Genomic DNA, 17,750 nt, shown 5'->3' with positions numbered 1-17,750 from the left:
GATAATTGTAATAGCTAATCAGATAATTAGAAGATTTTGTTAGAAGGCGTATGGAGCAATATTGCACTGACTGACATTTAAAGAAAACTCAGGAGATTAGTTAAAAAGTTTACTACGTATTTGAGTATGAAAAAAAATATAAAAATGAACAACAATCGTTCAGTCTACCCTCAATACAAACAATCCTTTAACTTCTGTTTTTGGAATCAGTGGGGTCAAATAGTGCTGGCATCATTTCTTTTGGGCTGTTTGGAGTTGGTGTTGCCAATTTCATGTGTATGCTGGTCTGAGAAGAAAACAGAAGTTAAAGGAGGGGACTTCCCTGCCAGGAAATGTTCAAGGATTTTGCAATAGCTTTTCCAAAATAGAGAAAATAGCAGATCTACAGGCTCACAATGCTTTGCAATGTGATACAGTGTGAGCTTGTATATCAGCAATATTTCGTACTTTTGCATGACACTGTCAAACGACGAATGTCTTTCAAAAGATGAATGTGGACTTTCTGCCCGACAGTTTCGGTATACTGTACACGTAGCACTCTTAAAAACAACAGGCACTGGTCCAGTATTATAACAGCCATAATGAATCAGCATCCACAAAAGCAGCGACTGAAGCATAAAACACATGAATCACAATACAATTATAAAATAAGAAACTATACGTTAAAGTTAAGTCAAATTAAGAAGATATGAGAAACTGTATAAAATAAACAAAGTTTCAATAAAACCGTAATACAGTGCATATTATTTTGTGTGTGTGTGTGTGTGTGTGTGTGTGTGTGTGTGTGTGTGTGTGTGCGTGTGCGTGTGCGTGTGCGTGTGCGTGTGCGTGTGCGTGTGCGTGTGGCGTGCACGTGTGTGTGACTATGTGCTTGATTGAACACGTGGAAGCTTATATATGAATACCTTCTTTGCATGTGCGTGCAGCTGCAGGGCCTGTGTACCTTCAATGTGCGCGGCACATGTAGCCTACACCAGTGGTTCTCAAAGTGGGGTCCGGGGACGCCCAGGGGTCCTGGGGGGGTTCCAGGGGGTCCCCAGCAAAATTAGAAGTTCATATAGCATCAAAGTCAGTTTAACCACTTTAACCCTATAGGGTACATTTGACTATTTGAAAATAGCTGACCTACCTGCTCACAACACGCCGCATCGCAACACTTTGTGAGCTTGTAGATCTGCAATTTAAAAAAAGAATCTTGAAACATTTTGAAAAAAAAAAGAGAATATTTTTAACAAAACTTGTATGGGTGTCCCTGACACAAACTATTTTCAGATGGGGGTCTACGGCCAAATACATATATTTGGGGGTCCTTGATAGGTGAAGTTTGAGAACCACTGGGCTAAACTTCCTTCCTTCCTTCCTTCCTTCCTTCAAAAATGAATGAATGAATGAATGAACGAATGAATGAATGAATGAAATGAAATGAAACACTGTGCTCTCCTGTGATCATCTAACAATAAAGAAACCTTGAAACGTTGAACCTTGATCAGAGGCAGACCCCAAAAAAGCTGCTTTCTATACTTAGACTGAGTGGGCTGTATAGGCTCAACCCAAAACCTCCATCTACCCTGTAATGCTGGGACATAATCACTGTATTTACCACTAATGGACACACTGACTGCAGAGCGAGAGAGAGGGAGAGGGAGAGGGAGAGGGAGAGGGAGAGAGAGCGAGAGAGAGAAGGCAGGGTAGGGAGTGAAAACAGAGAGAAGGAAGATAGAAGTGCAAAGGGACAATATTGGGGGGGGGGGGGTGGGTGGTAGCGTAGGTTGGGGGTTAGAGAGACTCCAGACTGCCCAGAGGGTTAACAGCTAATATCATCGCTGTTGGGCAGACAGCGAAATGGAAAGAAATAACCTGTGTTTAATGGACCCAATGTAGTTATTATTTAGCCACAAGTTCTCGTTAATATGATGCTTTTCTTTGGTTAAATATGAATAAAACCCACAGAGACACTTAACCACTTTGACTTTCAAAATGTTTAAAAAATAGAAAAACATTTCCATCTATAAGGCAATGTGACACGTTTTGTAGAGCCGCTAGTTTCGCTACCTTTGAGCGACACTGCTACTTTTGATACTTTTGTGTGATGCTGTAGTATGATCACGTAGGGCATTCATTTACGAAAAAACACAAAAAGTTAGAATATGTAGTTTCTGCCAGACAGCAACGATATGCAACTTGACCCAGGCCCTGTACAGGGCTTGCTGTCATGTCTGTTGCCTGGCATGTTTTTCAGCACAGCTTTCAACCCACACTCAAGTCTCTGGTAGATCCATTCAGCTTACTAAATAATACATCTGACCCCGGTGACTCCCTCATCTGTTTGAAAAAAAAAAGAAAAAAAACATCTATAAAAAGCCACTTTTACGGCCACAATTGCCAGTTCTCTGCCGTGTGTGTGGCTATATTTATACACAGTGCATTATAAATAGGAGCAACAGGAGTGAGGGTGGACCCAACTTGCAAAATTGTCTCTGTGGAAACCATGTTAATCTACAGCAAACCCCCGCTGTCTGGTCTGGTACACAGGATCAGGAACATTACTTTTGAATTGTAATCTTTTATTTTAGAGATGACTGATTACCCTCCTAAGACTTAAAACATTAGTCAGGTAATATAACTTTTGGTGTTTTTTCGTAACATTTTAAAAACAAGTAGCAAGTGGCAAAAGTATCAGATCCACATGTAGATCTGCTACTTTTGCTATTGTTTTATTTGAATCCTGAAAGGTTTTGGATTGGATACAGTATATGAGGTTTCCACCAACAGAGACGATAATCAATACTTAATCTAAGCAACAGTACATTAGCATATATGAGAACTAAGGATGAACAAGTCAAGCTTCAATTCTGTTCACTGTTTACAATATACACAACATTAGATACTGTGAACAGAAATTGCTTTTAGTGAATATTCACTCCTAAAACAAGCTACTTTTCTTTCTTTCTTTCTTTTTTGTCAAATCAATTCACCCATTCAACTGCATAAAAAATGCAGTGAAGTACGACTTCTAGACAGTGGGCTAAACATAAAACATATGGTCCTTTTAGTATACATTTAAGGGTGAAATTAGTATTTAATTCATTGACCATAATACCCAGCTCTGTTTTCACGGTCCAGGACCCTCAGGGCCCCTGGGCACGGGCCCCATTGGCCCAGTCCATAATCTGTCCATGTGTGCACGCCTGCACGGTAACCGGAGAACTGTGCAATTGACAGAATTGGTCCCTTCTCTTTTTCAGAGAACTGAGCACTTGGAAAACTTGTGCTGTTTTTTTTGTTTTTTTTTGGCACTATTTTTTAGGAGAACTGAAGTTCACTGCTGCTTCGACCTTCGACACCGCCACCGATACATACCCGAAGTCGGTAGATCAAGGTCAACACGAGTGCGGCCTCTGGTACGCCAACGCACTTCATAGAATGAACCTCTTAGTTAATACAGCTAATAGCAAAAACCGCTGGGTGACCTGGGATATGCTGTCTACTCCAAACTATTTCAGACTTGTGTCTGCCCTGTCATGGACTACTGTATATGGCAGGTATATGGGGCTCAAACACAAATATGAAAGGGCAAATAGTCCAGAATAGGGCTATACAGTATTTCCAGGAGTGCATACCTTCGCACCTGTATTGGCAATAACAGGAGACATGGGATGGGAGTTGTGTGAGATAAGGTGGAAGGGCAGCATTATGGAATAGACTAATCAGAATGCTAGAGAATATAGTTGCCAGGAAAATCTTTAATCGGGATATATTGAAAAAAGGTGCATGGGCAAGTATAAAGTAGAGGATACACTTATAAGGACTGGGTTACTTGACAGTTTTCAAAATAACAGCATTGCAAACATCTCAATAGTTAAAGAGGTGGTGCCATGGTTTTGCACAATTTTCTGTTTTTCATGTGTCTATGAGGTTGATAGAACTTCGTTAAGCCCCCTGGTGGTGTTTTTATGGTGTTTTATGTCTTCTCTGACTATTTTGAGTTTCTTTCTGGAGGCTGAAACCTTGAGGGTCAAACGTGCCAATAGAAAAACAGCCTTTTAGTGACAGTAAAAATATACCCTCGCCCTCATTATCATAACACAACAGGTGTGGGCATGAGGAGGAGGAGGGACTAGGACAGGTGGGTGGTGCTAAGGTGGTGGAGGAGGTGCTAAGGTGAGAACCAGGTATACTTAATGAACTGGAGGCGTGTCCACATAAAAACATAATTTTAACAATTTCTGTACACTTTTTTGAAAAAAATCTTCCTCCTAGTATAACCATAATACCTGATGATTATGTTTTAGGGGGGGGGGATCACTGAAAATCACGGCACCCCGTCTTTAAAGACACACTTTATAGTTTATATCAGAACAAATGGTCACATAGGACATATTGCATAAACCAAAACTGAGAGCATTTATTACGATAAAAAGCTGTTATGCTAGTGAAAAGTATATCCAAAAGACAAAGATCTCTATGTGCCCCTCTCCGTTCTGCAGATTCGTCTGGTCCCAGGTTACTCCATTCTGGGATCAGGCTACTCCATTCTGGGATCTTGCCCCTGCACCGTGAGACTGGTAGGTATAGAGGAGCAATAGAAGAAGAGCAGATTTGCACTTATTGTGACATAAATTATATTGAGAATGACTTCCATTTTATTTTCTACTGCCCCTTATATCATGAGCTACGTCCAAAAATATTTAATAGGTGTAAAAACCTAGATTTGTTATGGTTAAGTGACGAAGAGAGACTTTTATCTTATTTTTGATATTCGCACTTGCAGAATATTTAGAGAAAGCATGGGACAAACGGACAAAGAAAACATAAATGTGATGTATATTTATTTTAGTTTTTGGGTATTAACCAAATATTTTCTTTATTTCCTTGTGCAGTTTCTGTTTCCAGGAAGTGAATGTGATATTGTTTATTTATGTTTTTAGTGTCTTATAATCTCGTAAGGGATGGGTCTTATGACAAGACACGAAGAAGAAAAAAATCATTCATTCATACAGCTCCTCTGAGAGGAAAACGGCAGCAGGGATGAGTACAGCTTAAAGGGTAAGACCACTTTGGTAGAGGTTTGGGTTGTGTAGTTACCTTGCCATGATGTAACTCCAAAGGTGGGAAAGAAATAAAAAATAATTGCTCCATTGATTAGAAATTGATAATTCAAAATATGCTCCTCATTGACTTACATTGTACGGTAAAACAGCTCTCAAAGTCTCTCTTTTAGCACATAAATTAACCCAAACATAGCTGATTCAGACAATATAGAGCATCACCAAACCCAGTACTGTTTTTTTTTAAATGAAAATGTCAGCTTCCTGTTGATTTTACTATTTGAAGATCTGGATCCGGATCCGCGGATCCAGTCCAGGTTTTCTACTAATTAAAAATGGCAAAATCAACAGGAAGTTGACATTTTATTTAAAAAAAAAACAGTACTGGGTTTGGTGATGTTCTATATTGTCTGAATCAACTTTGTTTGCGTTCGTTTATGTGCTAAAAGAGTGACTTTGAGAGCTGTTTTACCGTACAATGTAAGTCAATGAGGAGCCTATTTTGAATTATCAATTTCTAATCAATGGAGCAATTATTTTTTATTTCTTGCCCACCTTTGGAGTTACATCATGGCATGGTAACTACACAACCCAAACCTCTAACAAAGTGGTCTTACCCTTTAAGATCTCCCAGTCCTTGAAGCCAGCACTCCACCATCGCCAATGCAAGCAAATAAATGCAATGCCAAAAATTCCCCATCCACACAGAACAGTTTCATCAGCTGATCATCAGCTGTAGTCTGTGGTTGTGCAGTGTGTTTGGAGCAACTTTTAGAAGTGAGACATCGCCAGTGGTGGAATAAGTACTCAGATATTTGACTTAAGTAAAAGTAGGAATAATATAAAAAATACTCTGTTACAAGTAAAAAGCCTGTGATCAAAATGTTACTTGAGTAAAAGTAAAAAACTATTGGCATCAAAATATACTTAAAGTACCAACGTTAAAAGAACTCAATTTTTCGAAAATAGCTCACAACGCATCTCGATGTGAGCTTGTAGACCGCCTATTTTTTAATGGCCTATGTATTAAATAGGGCTAAAGTGATTCATGTATGTTTTGTAATATATAATATATTAATATAATAATTTAAATCTGCAAAGTAACTAGTAACTAACGTTTTAAAATAATTGTAGTGGAGTAAAAGTACAATATTTGCCTCTGAGATGTAGTGGAGTAGAAGTGCGTGACGAAATAAACCCATAGGCCTAACCCGAAAAAGTAATGGCGGATTCGGCCACGCCCCAAAATACCCTTATGTGTGTCTCAAAGAATACTCCTCACAATTGTACTTAAGTACAGTACTTGGTACTCTCCACCACTGGTCATCGCCCAATGCAAAGCGATCTGATGATCGCCGTAGTCACTGTTAGTCCTGACAAGTCATCTTGGTGTGTCTGTGTGTGTGTGTGTGTGTGTGTGTGTGTGTGTGTGTGTGTGTGTGTGTGTGTGGGCCTTAAGAGGGAGGGCAGAGAGCTCTATTCTCCTCATGTTGCTCTGACTGAAGAAGGTTCGGTCATTGCAGCTTTGCCTCCTTGCCAAACCCTCTGGGCTGCCCTCCATCCACTGTACACCAGCAGTAATTTATTCTAAAACGGGGCTACTCAAGACCGCAGCAAAAATAAAATTTTGAGCCGAGGCTCATTTTGTGGTGTGGTGCCCTGAGGCTGACCAATGAGACACATGTGAGCAGAAATAACCAAAAGATAAAATATTGGGAGAAAGGGCTTTTTAATGCCTTTACTTTCTTCCTCCTTTGTTTACAAAAATGAATGAGAAAGAGAAAGTGGTGAAAAAACCCCTCCTCACCCCACTTATCTTATATACGGTCGCAAATCGCAAATACTTGCGTCCACAAAAACATGTTTTGAAGTGGTCTCCGCTTTGTGCTGTTCAATTCACTTTTAGATCTTTTTTTGGGGCTATTTTGTATTTTCTCTTCTGCTCTACTTTCCATATTATAACAGGCTGTAGTTTCAAATGTAACTCTTTGTGTTTATTATCTCCACCACTGCAATACTGAATATGTTCACTAGGGACGCGCGTTTGTGCCTGTTTGGCCTGGTGTTGTCACATGTGTAGGCCTACTTACTTGCATGGAGTATGATCTGGCTTAACTCTTCGCATCTATTGCTTTAGTGTTGGTATTATTATTACAAACTTAGCCTACAATTCAATCAATACCAGATACAAGTTATTACAGTACAAATGGCTGATTCGAACGTAGATTACTCCTTTTCTACTTCATTCGGTACATTATTTAATTGTTTATGGCAATGCCCAGAGATCATGAAGTTTTGGAAAGAGGTACTTGGTATATTATCCCAGATAGTCTCAGAAGATATTCCTATCTGCCCACAGCTGTGCATTCTGGGCATATTTCCTGATAATCTCAAAATTAACAGTAAAAAAAGAGTATGATTATATACTCTCTTCTCCAGGCTAAACATACAATTGCACTCTTTTGGAAAAACCCACATAAACCAGACGGGGTCATCCCTATGTTCCCCGGGTTCTATGTTCCCCCACTAAAGTTAGGGTTAGGGTTAGGTCCTATGTTCCCCGCTCTCCCTAGGAAAGCGGGGAACATAGGCCCTGGGAACATTATCAAATTGTCTTGCACTTGAGAAGCTGACCTTTGCCATTAAAAAGAAATCTGCCATCTTTCAAGAAATCTGGGGACAGTTCATACAGTTTATGGAAGGTAATCTTTTGGGACCTGTGTTAATAGATGGTTCTGCTACTGTACTTTGTAATGTGGGAAGAAAAATCATGACCATATCTGTTTTGTTTTGTATTTGTTTTTTTTCCTGATAAAATAATGATTTTTTGTTTTGTTTTTGTTTTTCATATTGGTTGAAATGTATGTGTATGTATGTGTATGTATTCTATGTGATGTCTATTTGCTCTGTTTTTGTTTGATTAAATGGTAAATGGTGCATTTATATAGCGCTTCTATCCGAAGCGCTTTACATTGTGCCATTAACCCATTCACACACACATTCATACACCGATGGCGTAGGAAACCATGCAAGGCACCAACCTGCTCACCGGGAGCAATTAGGGGTTCAGCGTCTGATTATTTATAGACATTTAACACAAGAGCCATATTGTTGTTGTTATGTTATATAATTGAAAATGCCAATAAATATATTGTTTAAAAAAAAAACGTACTTAAAAAAAAAGCCTACTATTTTCTGAAACGGTCTGCTTTGCTCTATTGTTAAAAAAAAGAAAAAGCATGGTGTTGGTCACAGTGCGCATGACCTGTTGCTGTCCATTGGCGGCGGTTCAAGCTTCAAGGTTTCTTTATTATTACATCTTGTGTGCGGGTACATAGGCTAAGAGTGCAATTATTTGCTGAAACATTCACCAATCGATGCATGAAGACGTGGGCTGTCCTTGGTTTGTCCATTGTATAACGACTGGCAACCCGTTTACTTTTCTGTGTCCTTCAGAACAAGCTTGCATTGCAGCTTGCTTGGCTCAATAAGTGACAATTTGTGTTCATGATACATTTTCTGTAGAAAAGCATTATCCAACCTGTTCTTTTGTATTGTTCCCCATGTTTTTTCACTATATTGTCCATGTCTAACAAAAACACACTTTTCAGTATTGCCTCTAAGACTTCCCACACCGACACTTTCTGATATGAACAATAAAGCCATCACACGTTTCGCACTCACAATAGCAAATTACACTACTCATGCCATCTGGACGAAGATACAGAACTTTGACATGGCAAAAAGTTAGTTTTAGTAGGAGATTTGTACCTTCAGCCATTGCTGCACTAAACAAACTGCCTCGCTGATTTGATGGTTCTGTATACTGGGGACTTCATGTATTGTCTTGGTGTTACGTCGTTGTGTGCTATGTTGTTTTGTGCTATATGGTTATGCGTTTTTCCGTTGGAACAAACTGTAAAGACGAATATGTGAGGGGCCAATAAAAACGTTTATTAGGATATCAGAAGGCAAGCCTCTCGAGAGTGCTCCGCCCCGCCTGTGTGTTTGTGTATCCGTGGTGTGGCAACGGGCCCACAATACTGTTGTTCATTAGCGTATTGAATTGTCTCGATTTTATATTATTAATATATTTATTTATAAAGCACTTTTCAGTCATGGGAACCTTGGAGTGGGCGGTTCATGTTTTTGGTGCACCTGCCATTGTGATTTTGTGTGCCCTCCTCATGAAAATGCCCCTTCTATTTATTTGCTCTGGCACCAGGGGTGCGGTGTCACAATGCATCACATCCGCAACGCATCATGAGCTTGAAGATTGGCTATTCTTGGCACATGAAGTGACACACAGCGAGGAGAGCTGTCTGGTTAACATTTCTGTTTATGGACTGCTCTCAATAAACTATAAACTGATTGATGTGTGTGGTGGGCCTCACGTACGTACACAGACACACGTGTGCATCCAGGCGCACACGCGCGCGCACACACACACACACACACACACACACACACACACACACACACACACACACACACACACACACACACACACACACACACACACACACAGTAAAGCACATGTACGTCAGACACACAAACATCATTTTATTTATTGAAATGGCCTCATTTCACCACATGAATTGGAATTTATGTCAGTCTGAGCCAGGCATCAACGTGCAGGATGTGAAGTGCCTGTCGTTTGGCCAAGTGACCAGATTGATGTCAGATTCACAATGTGGGATGCTATTGACCGAAATATTCTACCCTTGGGCTGAGGAACAGACAAAGCCTCCATTTTCCCATAGGGCAGTTGGCAGGTTTAAGTCAGTGGTCTGTTCGGCACATGGGAATTTTAGCCACAGGTATACTGATGTCGTTCTTCCAGTGGAGTGTTATGAGAGCTCCTCAGTCTACGCTGTAGAGTGAGGTGGCTTGATAAGTACATCCCTTGGACATGATGCTATAGTCACAGGGATTTACCCCCAATCCAACTATTGCTGCCGAGGGAAAAGCAGGGAGGCATTGGGTCCCATTTTTATAGTCTGACTCTTTGGTATGACCCAGTCGGGGGAATGAACCCTGAACTCCAAGTCTCGGACATGGACACTCTAACCACAACGCCACTGAGTTGGTGACATGAAACTTGCTGCTCAATTTCCTTTGTTTTAGGTCTGTGAAGATTGGTCAATGTCTCAGGCTCCAAAAAGATAAACAGAAAGTCCAAGAATGCACTTTTGGGTTTTTTATTTACCTCCAAAACACCAACAGTCTTGTGCAGCATATTTACAGTGCACCTAGACAAAAACAATAACTTGACTTAAGAGACAGGAGACAGGAAATAAGATAAACACACACAAACCAAGAAACTGCCCTAACAGCTATCTAGAGTGTTCTCGCTTGCTAGGGCCAAGCAAAATTAATTTGCTGCACATGCAGCCTCCATTTTAAGCAGGTGAGACAAACCAAGCACAACGATTAGTACGTTTGTATCAATTAACTCAATCAAATAAAAGGCAAACCATGGCCCACGAGTTGATCTACAATTACATCAATGTTTTTCAAACAATATATTTCAGGCACCAAAATGCTCACTATTAAAATGAGACAAAATGCAAGATAAACAGGAACAAACACCCCTCCTCCTCTACAGCACTTAGTTGGCACCTTCCTGATCAACATGATTGCCAGCACAACTGAGAGACAACATTTCCAGTTTCAATAAGTAAACATGTTTAAAACCCTTTGGAGTCCTTGTGTTCTTAATACATCAAGATGTCCTGTGTCTAAAAGTGAGAGCACATGCCTTTAAGGATTGCAGTATCAGTGCATTAAAACCTCTTTAAAGGAATACTTTTTACAAAAAAATACTTTATAAAATACTTTTTTGTCGCATTCCTGAGCCAATAATCCAATATTTGACTAATTGAAGTTAATAGGAGACCAATCTTAACAACTTTAAAACATTCTCTTTGAACCTGGATCATCAGTAGGCCTCTCAGTGATGACACTGTGAGAGTTGTTTTGAAGTTTATATTATTCTTTTATATAGTTTTGCCTATCACCTATACCTAAATGTGGATTATTGGCTCACGAATGCGACAAAAAGTAAAAGGTTCTCCTTGAAATCAAGGCTTCATTGGGTGAGCAATAGATCTTTTTGGGTGAAGTATGGCCAGTTCAAACCACATTATTTGTCTGTAAGAAGCAACACTGTTAGGGGCCACAAAGCAGGGCTTTTAGCCTTAGCTTTATAGTCTCTAACAGCCATATGCTACCCACTATTTATTTGTTTGTTATTCAATGAAGAAAGTGAAGAGAGCCTGCGTACCGCTCACCAGGCTGAGCATTAAGCTGCTGCAAAATAAAACAGATCACACACAGAATGTTAAGATCTTTGCATACTTCATTTTATTGGTGGTCATTGAGTCTTTGGTCTGCTAGAGTTTAGACCTTCATCAAGCTCTGATAGATGTCTGCACAGATCTAATTGTGCAGAAATATTTTCATCTTTTAACCTTATTTTCTCCAGCTTGCAGCAAACAATTGACAAAGAAGAACCAAAGCAAAGATTCCAGGCTGTACCAGTCATAAGAGCATGATTTGAGCTAAATTCCCCTAAGAAATTTGACAAAGGTGACTCTCCCATGACATTAATTCAGCCGCACACATACACGCGCACATGCACACACACACAATTTGTCACAATTCCTGGGCTTGTAGCGTGAGTGTTTGCCTGTTAAACTCTGACAATGTGTTGACTGGCACATCTCTCTCTCTCTCTCTCTGTCACGCACACGCGCACACACACGCACGCACGCACGCACGCACGCACGCACGCACGCACGCACGCACGCACGCACGCAAGCACGCACGCACGCACACACACACACACACACACACACACACACACACACACACACACACACACACACACACACACAGCTGTTGCATGTCACCCACATTCTGTGGCCGGTGTGGTTCAAGACCAATCAGTGTCACACTATTCTTAAACTAAATGTCATGTTCTGTTATGAAACAGAAAAGTTCCATTCCTGTCCACATCTTAATATAGCATAGAGAGCATTTGTTTTGGGATTGTTTTGTCTGGGATGGAACTCTTCCATAAAAGGGACATTTCTCCTATAGTATTATCCATCAGATTCTCGTCATTTCTCCCTGATGGGTTAGTGGTGGCATTTCTTTCTTTTTTGAATATAATAACTTTATTTATATCATTTTCAGAAAAGTATACAGACATACAAACCCACATATACCCCACCCTCAACGGATTCCTCACATAGAAAAAACAAAATAAAGTTGGAATTACTAAACAAACAAAATTAACAAAATAAGTTAAAACGCGTCGAGCTTGTAGATCTGCTACTTTTGATGCTTTTGTGTGACGCTGTAGTATGATCAAGCAGGGCATTAATTTATGAAAAAACACAAATAGTTAGATTAGAGGTTTCTGACAGCAACGATATAAAGGAGATGGTAGATAAGATTACAAATTACATGAATCTCCCCCAGTTGAGATGCATTGAAGACCATTGTTTCCTTAGACCAGTGGTTCCCTTGACCTTTTCTGGATCAGGGCCCATTTGAAAATCTCGAAGGCGTACACGGCCCACCCATCTGACCACTTAACACGGCAGCCGCGTGAGCTTGTAGATTTGCTAATTTCACTATTACAGTTTCCTGGATTTCCTTTTTTTATTGACTACATTTTAATACAGCAATGCAATGATTTAAAAAAAAAAGAAAATGTAGGTTGTAATTTGTACTTCTGAATATTTTTTTTAAGCATGTACCTTTGAATACTTGCATAATAAATAAACGCAACAGACGTTCTATTTAGCTTTACCACGTCTCCTGTGGCAGGTGTCTAATGGCTCCCAGGAGGTATGTGATTTTATAGAAAATGTGGATGCTTGCGTGTATTTGTGTGTGTGTGCAAGAAAGAGAGAGAGAGAGAGAGAGAGCGCGCATGAACATCATAGAGAATATTCCAAAACAATTTGAATGAAAGCAGCTGGACTAACAACGAGATATGGCGCACGCGTGTGTGTATGTCTGTGCGTTTGTGTGTGTGTGTGTGTGTGTGTGTGTGTGTGTGTGTGTGTGTGTGTGTGTGTGTGTGTGTGTGTGTGTGTGTGTGTGTGTGTACGTGCGTGCGTGCGTGCGTGTGTGTGTTGAGGAGGATAACCAAAGAATTATTACGACAGGATTTTTCAGTAACTCCACACATGTAGCAAAACCACAGCCGTACATTGAAACACTTTTATACACATTCTTCAGCACACGTTGTGGCTCACACATGCGCACGCACACACAGGTTGAGAATCACTGCCATAACTCCTTACCCTAACCCCCCTAAATCATTATTCAATTCAGCACATTCCATTCCATTCCAATTGGGGACACCAATTTTGTGATAGCCTATAGGCCACATGTAATGACAGTTTTGTCCCCAAATACGGCCTATACTGTAGGTCAGGAACACACATCGCACTCACGCACACACACACATAAAGAGCCTTCAGATGTCAGAGGTCTCCAGCGGGAAAGGACAACATTAGATAATCATCGTCTTGGCTATGGTGTGTGTGTGTGTGTGTGTGTGTGTGTGTGTGTGTGTGTGTGTGTGTGTGTGTGTGTGTGTGTGTGTGTGTGTGTGTGCGTGTGTGTGTGTGTGTGCATGCTGATGCATGTGTGTGTGCATGCGTGCGTGTGTGTGTTACATATGGTAGGGCATGCATCTGGAAGACATTATATGGAAATCTTCGACATGAACATGACTGCGTCAGCATGCGGTTACAGCCTTGCTTTAATCAGCAGGCATGGTGTTAAGTTTCTCAGTTTTAATTGATTGGAATCTAAGGAGCTTTGAGTCGGTATTATTAGCTCATTCAATCCTCCGGGGAGGAAGTGACCCCTGTAGGAGTTATGTAACGCTACACCCCTGATGTCTAAAGTCTCTGGAGCTTAGCATTTATTAAAGAGCATTGTGTGTCCCGTGCGTGTGTGTGTGTGCATGCGTGCGTTAACGGTAGACTACTATGTTATGAAAATAATTTGATTAAATACTGTAGGAACACTTCTTCCTCCAACACGTGTGCACCAGAGCCATATACGGAGAGTTGCGTCACCTCCGTTCACTTCTAATATCAAAATTAACTGATTTGACTCATTTGAATAATTCTTCAAATTAACATTAAAGGGGAAACGATCACTTTGTATTCCAAATATATTGAAAACTCCAGGAAAGTTTCATTTATGTTTTTAAACAAAAGGCTTTCATCTAGATCTAGATCACATGGTTCTCAAAGTGTCGTCCAGAGACGCTCAATGGACCCCTACAGGTGTGTAACTCAGTGAGTTATGGGAGTCCTTGAAATTCAAAAGTTTGAGAATCACTGATCTAGGTAACCACAACACAGTGGAAAAACATTTCTAAACAAATCAGATGATTGTTTAACTTTATTTGGATGTTAAGCTGTTTACCTTGTCATCTCTGTACTGTCAGGAGACTGCTGCTGGCTTTTGCTGCGTTCAATTAATGTCAGCTGCACTACACACTGTATAATAGGCTACCTTTTCTGTGTCCAAGGCTCGTGATATGCGCTGCAATATTCATTTGTATAAATATGGCTCCATTCTACAATTAACCATGTTTAACGTCAGAGAATGTCTCTATATGTTTACCAAAACTAGAGGTTCGGGCCACTATGCGGCCCTCACATCATCGCACCGCCGATCTCTGTATCTGTCAGTCTGTGTCCCTTTTATGCCCATATATGGAGATCCCTGATGTCATCAGTATATGCCCATACATGAGCATGCCCCCTTTTGTGCCCATGTATGGAGCCGACTGATTTGTTTGCGTCTGATGCCATGACTACACATTGAGGTTAGACAACACACTCTATATTTGGACGTAGCTGCTTTGGGAACTCCTTGTAATATGGTTATGGCTAATTCATGGTGACATGAGCGTGGCGACGTGTTCCATCCGCCTACCCGTCCTCCCTTAAGCCATATAATAAAGATAATGCCCAAAACATCCCAAGTGTGCACATTAGGGCTGGACAATATGGACAAAATCAAATATTATATTTATGACCAAATACAGAGGGAGGGCAGTGCCCGCCGTTGAGTAGTTTGGATATCCAATTGTCCTCAACCGCCGATCAAACCGATATGCCCATGTATGGACAATCCAATGTATGGGAAAATACTGATGACATCAGGGATGGGTACTCTGACGAAGGCCCCAACACTATGACTCAGACATATTGGTCGGATCGGCAGGGTATAGGTCCGAACCTCTAGTTCGTTGAAATTAGCCGATCTAGAGCCTCACGGCATGTCACAATTCAGCTTGTAGATCTGCTAGTGAAGAGGTTTGGATTAGAGGGGAAAAAGAGTGGACAAAGTAGAGCGCCAACTCCAGTCAACTAAGTATTAGTTTCATAGAGGGTTTAAGTGGTTAATGCTCATGAAGGGGAAAGAACACAATTAAGCATGTGTGCATGCACACACAGGCACGCACACATGATTGGTCCAAATGTCAGCTGTGGGCGTGTCATGGTGTCCTGAAACAGCAAGTTCAAGCATACAGTGTTGAAACAGAAATATTCTCAAGTATGTTCTGGAGAAATCAACTTTTCCTATTAAGAATGTTCATCTCTGACTGGGTGCTATATTTCCAAATCCCTGCCCACATGCATGTGTGGCATGGCAGGTCAAAATGACATAATTGGCCATATCTCAGAAACTGAGAGATTTAGAATGACAGGTGTTTGTGCATGGAGGGTGTGAACCCTCCAGGTGTGTTTTCATTTAATTTCCTCTTCATTTAGTATTTGATTTGTATGCTTTTCAAGTGGCAGTCTGAATTAAAAACAATGGAGCTGATCGGTCCTGCGGTTTACAAGATTGGCAGTGGGCAAAAGAAACTAGTTGCATAGTGGGCAAAATGCAGTCGAATTGCATATGCAGTGGCAGAAACCTCCATCCATCCATCCGTCTTTAACTGTTTATCCGCAGGCGGGTCGTGGGGGCAACAGTTCCAGCAGAGAGCTCCAGGATTCACAATGAGGTCATAAAGAACTTAACCACCTACATTTAATCAGTTCATCCTTGAGGCCAAGTGGACATTTGTGCCAAATGTCATGAAATTCCCTCAATGCGTTTCTGACCACGAGGACGAAAAGATCACAAAGAATGTCTAAGTGACAATAATCAAATATTATCATAAACTTCATCTGTGTTGTCCATAATATCATATCAGACAAAAGCTATGGTAAAATAATCACCCAAAGTATTAATGCAAAAGAATTCATTGTAGACTAACTTAACCCTAAAGTAGTGTAATAGGCTTGATGTACCTTGTCAGTTGTTGACCAGTGTTCATACTATTTACCACTTATTGTATATATCTTTTACTTCTTTTTTTTAATTCAATTGTTTTTTTATATTGTGTGTTTTGCACTGTGTCCTGAATGGGTGTTTCCTATCAAGGAGTTAGGCGTTTAACATTTTCTTTTGACTGAATTCAAACGTGTTTCAAACTGAATTCAAATGTGTTTCTTTTGCTTATTTTTATGTAAAGCACATTGAATTGCCTTATTGCTGACAAATAAACTTGCCTTGCTATGATCTTATACTTTATAATTCTCTCTGGGTAAGAGCACGTGCTAAATTACTGTGAATTGCTTTTAGACTTGTTTTTTCTTTCTTTCTTTTTAATCAGGTGAGGCAGTGGAGTACCGTATATAGGATTATGGCTTGTGTTTTTCCATTGTCATTGTGTGGTCGATAGGGTTGATTTTTATTGGGGAGATTTCTAAGCTTCTTTGTTTGCATGATCACTACTTAGAAGAACACGGATGGGCAACATTTCTTTCCAGAGGGCCATACTGACTCGTGACTTCCATGAAGTGGGCCGAAACTTGAAACACAGAATTATATTAAAACTGAATAAATTTGGTGGACCAACTATATAAAGTAGATCAACTTTTAAATTAGCCTACGAATTTGTATCTTCCCAGTTGTCTTATATGCACCACTTCACTGATGAAACACCATTGCAATATTTTAAATATGGACCCAAGGCAGACTGATTCACAATTAGTTTTGATATTTACCATTTGAGTACATACAGTTGCCTGCATCAGTGCAATGCTGTTATGGACTCAAATTGTGTATATTAATTGCCAATATTTTGAATTGAGTTAAGTTCATTTGCTGTTTAATCTGCTGCCTTTTATGTTCCGTTTTCCTTTGAGGAAGTCACGCGCCGGACTGACATGGTCCAGGGGCTGGGTCTGGCCCTCAGGCCATATGTTTCCCATGTGTGGCTTACAATCATGACTATAATGCCCCCATCTGGCAATGTGGTGCTACAGTGCAAGGGATTTTATAATGCATTCTTTATCACAAAATGTAAGCTGTACTGTTGCGATCTACAAATACCGTATAATCGTGGGTGAATGATGATAGTTTATTTTCAACCAGATATTGGCACTAGAAAAGGATCTTTTTCATTTTCATTGAAAACTTCTAAGATCAAGTATAAGATTGTTTATCATTGCAATGGGTTTACGTTGTGGACATGTGAGTTGGACCTAGAATACTCCGACAAGCCTGACAATAAAAAGTGATTGACAAGACCAAGTAATGAATAACAAACAACAAAATACCTTTTCTTATGCTACCTTTATTGAATACAATATGACATAT

Source organism: Gymnoscopelus microlampas, assembly GCF_963454915.1.
Source record: "Gymnoscopelus microlampas genome assembly, chromosome: 22".
Lineage (NCBI taxonomy): Eukaryota > Metazoa > Chordata > Actinopteri > Myctophiformes > Myctophidae > Gymnoscopelus > Gymnoscopelus microlampas.
Note: the sequence above shows the minus strand (reverse complement) of the source record.